The sequence below is a fragment of the Onychomys torridus genome, chromosome 1 (assembly GCF_903995425.1).
Source record: "Onychomys torridus chromosome 1, mOncTor1.1, whole genome shotgun sequence".
Classification (NCBI taxonomy): Eukaryota; Metazoa; Chordata; class Mammalia; order Rodentia; family Cricetidae; genus Onychomys; species Onychomys torridus.
In genome coordinates, this window is record NC_050443.1 from 125,697,613 (window position 1) to 125,709,091 (window position 11,479).

Here is an 11,479-nt window from a genome sequence, read left to right on the forward strand (position 1 = left end):
CACTTTAACCATGGAGCTGTCTTCCAGCCCACTTTGTATCCTTCTAAGCCACCAAGCTTGTGCTAATTTGTTTCAGTTGTCATTTGGAAATAAATGAAAAGGAAGTTTTAGATTTTTGTTGTTGTTGTTGCTGTTTTTTGTTTTGTTTTTATTTTATTTTTTCAGAGCTGAGGACCGAACCCAGGGCCTTGTGCTTGCTAGGCAAGCGCTCTACAACTGAGCTAAATCCCCAACCCTTGTTTTTATTTTTTGAGACAGTTTCTTGACTGGCTTGGAACGTTCTACATAGACCAGGCTGGCCTCAAACTCACAGAGATCCACCTGCCTCTGCCTCTCTAGTGCCGGCATTGAAGGTGTGTGCCATCATACTTGACAGGAGTTAGTCTTCAGGTGGTGACTGTACCCCTTGCTTAGTGACCCAAGACAGGTCAGGATTGGCCTGAATGGCTTAGAGGAAAACTGGGGACAGTCCTGGAAAGGAACCTGGACCATACTGTCATTTGGTTCGGAGCTGTACTTTGACTATGTCCCCTGCAAGGCATATGTTGGAAATTTACTTCCCACAGCAACGGTGTTGGGAGGTGGGGCCTGCTGAGAGCTGTTTAGGTCAGAGGGCTCTAAGCCCACAAAAAGGTTTGCTGCCAACTATGGAAGGGTTGGAGGATGCAAGCCCACTTTCTTTCTCCCTCTCCCCCCACCCACCCACTCACTCTCCCTTCTGCCTCCTGCCAGAGGATGAAACAGTATGAGGACCCTCACCAGATGCCAGCTGGCATCCAGATGTTCTCAGATGTTCCGGCCTCCAGGACAAGAGCTGGCAACAAAGCAGAAAGTAACAGAGGTTTGGAGGAATCATAAGCGCTGCTTCTCCACAGCGAGGCACAGCCAGCAAGCAGCCCAGGGCTCTTTGGTGCAGTCTCTGTAGGGGGAAGAGGGTGGGGGCGGGACTGCAGGGGTGTGGATTACAGCAGAGCCGACTGAAGCTGCCTCCTGGGCTCTAGGAATGGTTTTCAGCAGCCCTGGGTGGGAAATCATTCAGCACAGGCAGTCATGGTGCTCCTTGGCTCTTGCTGTTATTGAGCGAGACAATGACCTGGTCTGCACCCAGGATGTCCTGGCCCTGGGTTCTGCCTGTGCAAGGGCTTGAGCAGGACAGCTTAGCTGTTCCTGCATTTATGAACAGACTAGAGACACAGGGCCCCCAAGGAGACTCCCAGTGGGTGAGATTGTGTGTACATACCTGGCGTTACCGTTTGGAGTCTCACAGTTAACCATTTATAGAATGGAATTTCTAGTTGGGCACTGTGGTATGTGCCTGTAGTCAAGTACTCAAAAGGTTGAGACAGGAGGATTGCCCTAATTTCGAGACTAACCTGGGCCACATATTGAGTTCCAGACAAACCAGGTCTACATAGTGATAGCTGCCTTGTCTCAAAACAAAAGTAAATAATAAATAAGTAAAAAGATTTCAGTTACTAAACTGGCTTTTTACACAACTCCTTAGGCTACATGTAAAGACCTAGGTGTGTGAAGCGGTGGAGGCTGGAGTAGCCTAAGTCTTTGGGGACAGCCTAGGTGGCTTACACTTCTGTCAGAGACACTCAGGTAAGTGTCTACAGCTCCCAGTCCAGACCCTGTGTTCATGCTGGACACACCAACTGGGATATGGAATGTGTCCATTGGAATGGTTCTTGGGCACTGTGGTGGCTGAGAGGCAGGACCCAGAAGGCACATAGAAAGGCTCTTCAGGCTGTGATGGGTACACTAGAAGAGGGGGTTCAAGCTTTCGTCTTAGCTCACACTTCCCTGACCTGGGATGGGCCCATTAGGTCCAGCCCTCCAGCTTCCTCCCCCACAGAGATGACCACACAGAGACTGACTCAATCCTTCCTTCCCTTCCTGCCACTTCTTCCTGGAAACTGCCCTCATCTTAGGCCCTGACCTAATGGGCCCTGGAAAATACTGCCGGAAGTCCCCCATCCCCCAAGGCTGGTCAGAAAGAAGAGACCAACAGGGAGTCTCTCTCCTCTCCACGGGGCTGCACCCCTTGGGAATACAGGGCCCTGAGAGGTAGGATGACAGAGATCATCTTGGGGGCATCGAGAGAAGGCACTGGGAAGGGATGATGGAGGTCTCACGAGGTATGTGAGCTCCCTTCCTAGGTCACAGGGCATCTGGGAGGGGTGAAGGAGCTCTGTCCAGCCCTGGGAAGCCTTGAGTCCCAGCTCAGCATGGCCTGCAGTTCCTGTGACCTGAGCCCACCCCAGGCCTTGGCTGGATTCTTTTCCTTGATTGTTTTGTGTTTCCTTCCTCCCCAGGACTCTTGCCAAGCCCTGCCCTCCCCTCCTCCCTTTTCACCCCCTTTTGGAGAACCTGACCATTCAAGGCTGGGGTTCCAGATGAGCAGTCATCCACGGAGTCACCCCAGATGGTGGCCTCTGCTCTGGAGCCCTCCTTGGGAATTGGGTGGTAGGGGGACTTTTCCTTTCCTTTGGCCTCTAGCCCAGTGCCACGGGGTTTTCCAGAGTGGTGACAGTCCTGTCCTAGCAGGGACAAGCCCAGGCACTTCCTCCCAGAAGCCTTTGGGAGTATCCTGGCCCCAAATTACAGAATGAGCAGAGCCTGCCTTCAGCACTTCCTATGCCTAGGACTTCCTAGGTCCCTAGTCATTATCATGAAAAGCATTTCCCATCTCAGCCTGCTCTCAAATTCTGAAACCTCCCTTCTCTGTCTCTGAGTGGTGTGGGAGTGCAGGTGTGTGCCAACATACCCTCCTAAAAAGACTTTTTGTTTGTTTGTTTGTATTTCGAGACAGAGTCTCTCTACATAGCCCTGGCTGTCCTGCAACTCTCTACGTAGACCGGGCTCTGGTCTCAAACTCACAGGGATCTGCTTGCCTCTGCCTCCAGAGTGCTGATAAAGGTATGAGCCACCATGTCCAGCCCGAAAAGCTATTTCTTCATGTATCTTTACCTGGGGACCTACTGGACTAGGGAAGACACAGTGGACAAGCTGGGCGAACCTCTGCAACAAATAACCCAAGGTGAAAGAACAGCAATCCTAAAGCAGCATGGATGTGGTGTCCCAAGGTCCTCAAGACAGCATCAAGCTCCAGAAGAAAAGCCAGAAATGGATTTGCTGCCAGGGTAGAGACACAAAGAAGAGGGTTAGCAGGGCTTTAAGGAAAGGGGAACAGGTGAGCAGACATTAATGGATGAGCTGGAGTTTGCTAGGCAGAGAAAAGGAGGGCATTCTATGAGGACCAGAAGGAAGCCTGGGGAGACTGGGCAGGAGGACTTAGCACATACATTCAATGAGTGTGAGATGAGGTATACAACAGAGCAAGGCACAGAAGGGGACAGGAAGAGGGCATACTGGCTATTTGGTTTTTTGCTATTGTTTTATTTGTTTGTTTGTTTGTTTTTGGTCAACTTCATGCAACCTAGAATTCCTGTAAGAGGGAATATCAATGCAGGAATCGCTCAGATCAGCCTGGCCTGTAACCATGTCTGCCAGAGACTGTTGTGACTATTGCTTGGGTTGCCCTCAGCAGGTGGGACTGGGCTGTATGGAAAAGCTAGCTGGTTGTATTCCTCTGTGGCTTCTTGAGTTCCTTCCCTGCCTTCCCTCAGCAATAGAGGTGACCCGGAAGTGTAAGCTGAGATAAACCCTTTCCTCCCCGAATGGTTTAAGCAGAGCGACAGAGAGCAAAATAGGGTAAGTGATGGGCTCTTTACAGTGCACAGGACCTGTCACTTGTTCTGGAGGCTGCTCCCCAACTTTGCAGTCTCCAGGGGCATTGACTCCACACTTCAAACTCTAAACGTAGGCTTGAGGCTGGTACTTGGCCAGTCTGAGCCATAGCAATAGTTAGGGGCGGAAATGGTGTTAACAGTAAACACAAGCTTGGGAACTTCCTGGGCCTGTGAGGGTTCCAAACAAGAGTAGGGATGCTGGTGGCCAGCTCTGCTCCCCTAAGAGAAGAGCCTGAGAGTAAGAGCAACAACGTGGGGGAAGCAGGGGCACTGCCTGTGTTGGGTACACTTATAATTCCAATCCTCAGGGAGTGGAAGCAGGAGGATCTGGAGTTCAAGATCAGCCTGGATTACTTAGAACCTGCCCCACCCTCCCCTTGAGCCAAGAAAATGAATCTATAACATTGCATGTGCTCCTGGTCCCAGCCACACCCAAAGCATTTTCCATTACATCAGCTAACTCATTCCAGTTCTTGCTTGGGGTTTTGGTATGATTTCTGTCACTTGCCACTGAGAAGGAAAGGCTCATTGCTGAGGAACTGAAGGCTAGAGATAGTCATAACAGTGGCCAAGTGAATTGGGAAGGACAACAAGGTCTCACAGAGGTATGCCACTGTGGTAGTGTGAATACAAACGGTCCCCATAGGCCCATAGGGAGTGGCACTGTGAGGAGGCATGGCCTTGTTAGAGGAAGTGTGTTTCAGTCTCTTCCTGTTGCCTGCAGATCCAGATGTGGAACTCTCAGCTCCTTCTCCAGTCCCATGTCTGCCTGCATGCTGATATACTTTCCACCATGATGATAATGGACTAAGCCTCTAAAACTGTAGGCCAGCCCCAATTAAATATTTTCCTTTATAAGAGTTGCTGTGGGCCGGGCGGTGGTGGCGCACACCTGTAATTCTAGCACTCGGGAGGCAGAGCCTGGTGGATCTCTGTGAGTTCGAGGCCAGCCTGGTCTACAGAGATAGTCCAGGACAGGCTCCAAAAGCTACAGAGAAACCCTGTCTCGAAAAACCAAAAAAATAAATAAAAAGAAAAAGAGAGAAAGAGAAAGAAGAGAAAAGAAAGGAAAGAAGGAAGGAAGACAGAAAGAAAGATAAGAAGAAAGAAAGGCTGAGCAAGCCAGTAACCAGCACTCCTCCACGGCCTCGGCATCAGCTCCTGCTTCCAGGGTCCTGGCTTATTTGAGTTCCTGTCCTGGCTTCCTTCAGTGATAAACAGCAATGTGTAACTGTAATGCAAATAAACCCTTTCCTCCCAACCTGCTTTTTCGTCAACATGTTTCATTGCCAGTGCACTAGAAATCGTACCCAAGAAACTCAGTATGCAGACTGGCTTTGAACTTGTATTAATCATCCTGCCTCTGCCTCCCAAATTCTGGGATTACAGGTTGCATTCCTGTGCCCAATCCGGACTCACACTTCTTTTTTTTAATTGAAATTACCTTTCCAACAAGGTATCTTTTCATGTGGTTCAAAACTCAGAAGTTTCAATAGTCAGCTTTTCCGTCACCCTGACCTCCAGGCACCCACTTCTCCCAGAGATGATGCATGGTCAGCTTTCACAAACCCTCCCAGAGCTGTTGAGCAAGCTCCCCCATCTGTTTTACACCAATGCTAACTATTTAGACAAGTGGAGCCCCCAATCCCACAGGCACTGATGGGAGCCACAGGGAGGGCAGGACCGACTGTTGAGGGTGATGGGAAAGCCATCTCTGTGGGGCCTCTGTGGCTTTCTGTTGGTATCATACTTTGCAGACTGCGGTGCTTTGGATATGCACCAGCCCCTGAGTACACCCATGTTGAAGTTTAATTCCAGCCAAGCTTGGTACTGCAAGTCTGTGATCCCAGCACTGGAGAGGTGATATATGCCATGCACTCCAGCAGAACTGAGACAGTTGTGAACAAGACCCTCCTAGTCCTTGGGGATCGAGAGTGAATAGCATATGTCACAGGCTACGGAGCACTTCAGGAATTAGGTGGCAGGAAAGTTGTGATTATTTTTGTTGTTAAAGGCAGGGATGGGATGGGGCTGGAGAGATGGCTCAGTGGCTGAGAGGATCTGTTGTCTTTCAGAGTACAATTCCCAGCATCCACATTCAGATGGTTCATAACTGCCTGTAATTCTAGCTCCAGGGCAATCCGACACCTCTGGCCTTCTAAGGGACCTGCATTCACATGCATGTAGCCCTCATACATAAATCAAAAATAATAATTTTTTGTTTTTGTTTTTGAGATAGGGTTTTTCTGTGTAATCACCCTAGCTGTCCTGGAATTCACATTGTAGACCAAGCTAGCCTTGAACTCACAAAGATCTGCCTGCTACTGCCTCCCAAGTACAGGGATTAAAGGCTTATGCCACCATGCTCTGCCTAAGATAAATCTTTTATTTTTATAAATTCCTTTTTATTTATTCTTTGTGTCTTTCACATCATGCATCTCAATCCCATTCATTTCCTCATCCCTTTATTATCTGCCCTCTGCCCTTGCAACCCCTTCCCCATCATAAATCTTTTTTTTTAAGATTTATTTATTTATTATGTACACAGAAGAGGGTGCCAGATCTCATTAAGATGGTTGGGAGCCACCATGTGGTTGCTGGGAATTGAACTCAGGACCTCTGGAAGAGCAGTTGGTGCTCTCAACCTTTGAGCCATCTCTCCAGACCCCCCCCCATCATAAATCTTAAAAAAAAAAAAAAAAAGCAGCCGAGTGGTGGTAGCACAGGCCTCTAATTCCAGCAGTCAGGAGGCAGAGGCAGGCGGATCTCTGTGAGTTCAAGGCCAGCCTGGTCTACAGAGTGAGTTCCAGGACGGCCAAGGCTACAGAGAGAAGCCTGTCTCAGAAAACGGGTGGGGGGGGGGGGGACGACAAAAACAAACAAACAAAAAAAAGCTGGTGATGTTGTTCATTTGCCGGTGTTTGCCTAGCATGAGCAAGGCTCTGGGTTCGATCCCCAGCACGGAATAAACACCCATGTAATCCCAGCATTCAGGAGGTAGGAGGACCGGGAGTTAAGGCCAGCTTCAGCTATATATTGAGTTTGAACAGGATATGGGAGTGATCCCAAGTCCCGTGACACATATCCCTAGAGGCAACTTCGGTTACTAGAAATGTTCTAAGGGGGCTCAGGCACTCATGGGAAGACCAGGCTTCAGGAGAAACCTGCTGGGAATCAGGAATGATCTTGCTCTCCATCTCTGCTTGTTCTATGAGAGGTCATCTCTGGACCGTCTCTGGTAAGTGAGCTGTCAGAACAGGCTCAGTGCAACAAATGGGCCAGAGGGGGGCCCTTTTTCCCAATACTGTTCCTGCTGGGTGGAAAAGCCTCCTCTGACCAGCACCAGGACTGGGAACTGCTCTTGTTGTTGACTCTGTCCATCACGTCTGCGCTCCTGTTGTGTGCTGGGACACACCCTGGAGCCCCTGGGCATGATCAGGAGAGTGGAGTGGGCAGTGGAGACAGGGCTGGCTGAGCTGTCAGGGAATAGTGTCCAGGAATCAGGGTCAGTGGGGTCATGAGTAGCAGCTGTTCTTGAGACCTCTGATCCAGGGCAGCTGCAGGCCCTCAGCTGTCAGGCAGGCTCTGGGCTGAGAGGAGCCTGGGGCTGGAGGAGGGTGGGGATGGGAATGTAAAGCTGGCTTTGGCCCAGCCTGGTCTGAAGGCAGCCTACTCTAGGGCCCTAGGCATTCCCACATTGAGCAGAACAACTGAGGGTATGTGAAAGGTAGCCAGTGGCCTGACTGAGCCCACCTTGGATGTTTGTCCTCTTTGGTGTTTGTCTGTTCTCTTGGACGTCTTTGGAGGTTTCCCAGTCAGAACCCTGAATCTGCCCATCCCCTGACATGTCCATCCAGCACTGATCTTTGCCCTGTGACTTTTAGGTCCAAGTGTTGCCCACAGCTTCCAGCTGGATCTACAGCATGACCCCCTGCCTGCCAGGCTCCCAGGACTGAATTTAGAATAGTGATCATCATGTCACCCTTTCCAAGTCCAGGTCCCACCAGATCAGCTCCTGTTATGCCAACATTCCTCTCCTCTCCTCTCCTCCCAGGCACAGGGCTGGGCTGGTTCCCAGGACTCTAAAGCGACCCCCGTAGTGCATCAGTGTATGACACAGATATGAGACAGTCCAGGACTCAGACTCCAGCCCCCTGGAGCCTTATACATTAGAGCAGAACTCATGGGTCCTTAGAAGGTCCTTTCTGCTTCGTGCAGCTGAGGCTGGCCCTAGACTCTTGATCCTTTTTCCGCCAGCTAGGATGATTATGGCTGTATGCTATCCTGCCACCATGCCTGGCTAGTCCAGCGGTTTAATTTTGAAACTAAAAAAAAAAAAAAAAAAAAAAAAAAAAAAAAGTTATCTAATTGGGATATATAACAAACTTCAATTTTTTTTAAAGAATATTTATTTTATGTGTATATATGGGCATCATGTGCAGTCCCAGCTTGAGATACAAAGCAAGACTTTGTCTCAAGAAAATCCAAAGCCAACCAACCAAAAAAGAAATAAAAAGCCAGGGGGCTGGAGATGGCTCAGGTCCTCCCCTCCCCCCAGGGTTTCTCTGTGTAGTTTTGGTGCCTGTCCAGAAGCTTGCTCTGTAGACCAGACTGGCCTTGAACTCACAGAGATCTGCCTGACTCTCTGCCTCCTGAGTGCTGGGATTAAAGATGTGCGCCGCCGCCGCCCGGCTTGGCTCAGGGTTTAAGAACACTGCTGTTGTTGGTTCCCAGCACCTACATGGCGGCTCCCAGCCATCTATAACTCCAGATCTGTTCCTTCTTCTGACATCCATGGTTCCTCATGCCTGCACATGCACACACATACTTGGGTACATACACATAAAATAAATGTTCTTTAAAAACTCCATGGGGCTGGAGAGATGGCTTAGTGTTTAAGAGCACTGGCTGCTCTTCCAGAGGACCTGGGTTCAATTCCCAGCACCTCACATGGCTCATGGCATGTCTGTTACTCCTGTTCCAGGGGATCCAACACCCTCACACAGACATATATAGAAGCACATCAAATAAAAATAAACCATTAAAAAACAGATAAAAGGCCTAGCAGTGGCGGCGCACGCCTGTAATCCCAGCACCCTGTAATCCCAGCACTCTGGGAGGCAGAGGCAGGCAGATCTCTGTGAGTTCGAGGCCAGCCTGGACTACCAAGTGAGTTCCAGGAAAGGTGCAAAGCTACACAGAGAAACCCTGTCTCGAAAAACCAAACCAAACCAAACCAACCATCCAAACAAACAAACAAACAGATAAAAGTTAAAAACGCCAAAAGTCGAAGTTTATTACATATCCTAAAACAGTTTTCCAAGTGTTAGAACACCATCCTTTGTCTGGTAGGATTAGTTCCTGGCAGGAGGGAGGAGCTGTGTAAGTGCTGGGCCATCACGTGGTTCTGCCAGGCCCAGCGCCAGAGTGAGGAGTTAGCTCAGGGAAATGGCAGGGCCAAGGACCCTGAGGTCAAAGGGAGGAAACCTACACTCTGGGTGACTCCAGAAAGCAGGACAGAATGGAAGGACCTGAGGACCAGCGTCCTGGCATTGGCCCAGCCCTCCCGCCCCTGGGTGTCCCTCATGGCTCCAATCCGCTAGCTTTGCTCCTGGCACTCAGCTGAGTTCCCACGAATGGGAGCTATGAGGGGCTTTTGTTCCCCTCAGCAAGTCTGTCCTACCCTCCCAGCAAAGGGGCTTGACTCTTAAAGGGCAGCCACGCCTGAAAGGAGAGGGCGGCAGTTTCCCTCAGGGAGCAAAGAAAATGCTCTGGGTAGGAGATGGCAGAACTGTTTCTTCAGAGCCATCTATCTGCCTCCCAAGCTCTTGTGTCAAGGGTCCACTGGAGACCAGACCTGGGGGGATGCCACCAAAAGAAGTTGTAAGGCGCTGGGCAGTGGTGGCGCACGCCTTTAATCCCAGCACTCGGGAGGCAGAGGCAGGCGGATCTCTGTGAGTTGGAGGCCAGCCTGGGCTACAGAGTGAGTTCTAGGACTGCCAGGGCTACATGGAGAAACCCTGTCTCTAAAAACCAAAAAAAAAAAAAAAAAAAAACCAAACAAACAAACAAAACAAAAAACCACCACCAACAACAAAAACCAACCAAACAACCAACCAAACAAGAAGTTGGAAGGCCCCGCCAGCCTGTACCCTCCTTCACTAGTACTTCAGTCCAGGCGAGCTCTATGGATGACAGATGCTGCAGGAGACTGGCAATGCAGTTGAAGTGGAGGACCAGGAAAATGAGTTGGCATTCACTTGGCACCAACTTCCTGACAAGAGTACAAAGGAACCTTCTGGTGGCAGAGAGGCACGTCTGCCAGACCTGTCTGCTCTGAGTCCATAACCTCCTTTTTGTTTGGGTCTTAAATATCCTCCCCACTGGGCTTGGGGATTTAGCTCAGTGGTAGAGCACTTGCCTAGCAAGCATAAGGCCCTGGGTTCAATCCTCAGCTCCGGCAAAAAAAATAAAAATAAAAAAAAATTCCTCCCCATTATCTCCAGCCCCATTTGACCGGTATCTGGGCAACAGCCCTAGGCTTCCATTCACCCCAGACAGGGAGCCCTGGACTTCTCTTCCCATTGCCTTTGGGCCTCTCTGCTTGAACTCACAATCTCCCATTGCCAAGTCTCCACCTCCACCTAAGGCTCCAAATCTTCCTGAGTCTGGAAAGATAGGGGCTCTGTCCATTGTGGGGCAGGGGCAAGGCACAACCCACCAGAAGCAGGTGACAATTGCTAAGTGCTACAGCGCCCCAGAGGGGTCTCATGGACCCCATGACAAGGGCTAAGGGTGGGCGGGCAGCAGCATGTAGCTAGAGCTCGTTTATTGTGGCCTGGTGGTTTAATCTTCCCAGGCCGATTCTAAGGCAAGGTCAGGTTGGGCTGAGAGCTGATGTTTGGTTTGGTTAAAACACAAAAGCTCTTGTGCCAGGCATGCCACTTGCGAGGCTGACAAATCACATTGGCAATGTGGACCATTAAATGTTTCCTGTGGTCAGGTGTGGTGGTGCACATCTTTGATCTCAGAACCTGGGAGGCAAAGGCAGGTGGATCTCTGAGTTTGAAGCCAGCCTGGTCTACAGAGTGAGTTCCAAGATAGCCAGGGATACATAGAGAAACCCTATCTCAAACAAACAAACAAACATACAAACAAACAAACAAACACACAAAAAGTTTCCTGCCAGAGGACAAGGGTCATAGGCTCCCCAAGTTGGGGATTGTTTCTAAATCTTTCCTCGCAAGCACTTTTTTTGGAACTTACTCTGTAGACCAGGCTGGCCTCAAACTCAGATCCACCTGCCTCTGCCTCCCAAGTGCTGAGATTAAAAACAGCCTCCCAAGTACCTTGACAGAAGGAGAAAGGAAGCAATTCTCATGGTAGGCGACCTGTTCCCAGATGCCTCCTCCTCCAGAGGTGAGGAGCACAGGCTGGCTCTGTGAGGTCCCCTATTTCTGTCAGTCAAAGCTGCTACTCCTCACACTTCCTAGGGCCTGGCAGCGTGGGGTTTCCTTGTCTTTGGCATGCAAGGCAGGACAGCCTGCTTATATGGGGCAGAAAACAGTGCCAGATTTAACTCTCTGCAGTCTTTCCTCAGATGCCGGAACATACCGGCATGGGGATGTCCTGGGACCCCCGACCTTATCTGAGAGCTCAGGGCTACAGGCAAGTGTGAGCTCCTGCTGGACCTGCAGTGACAACTGGCTGGAGATTACAGCTAT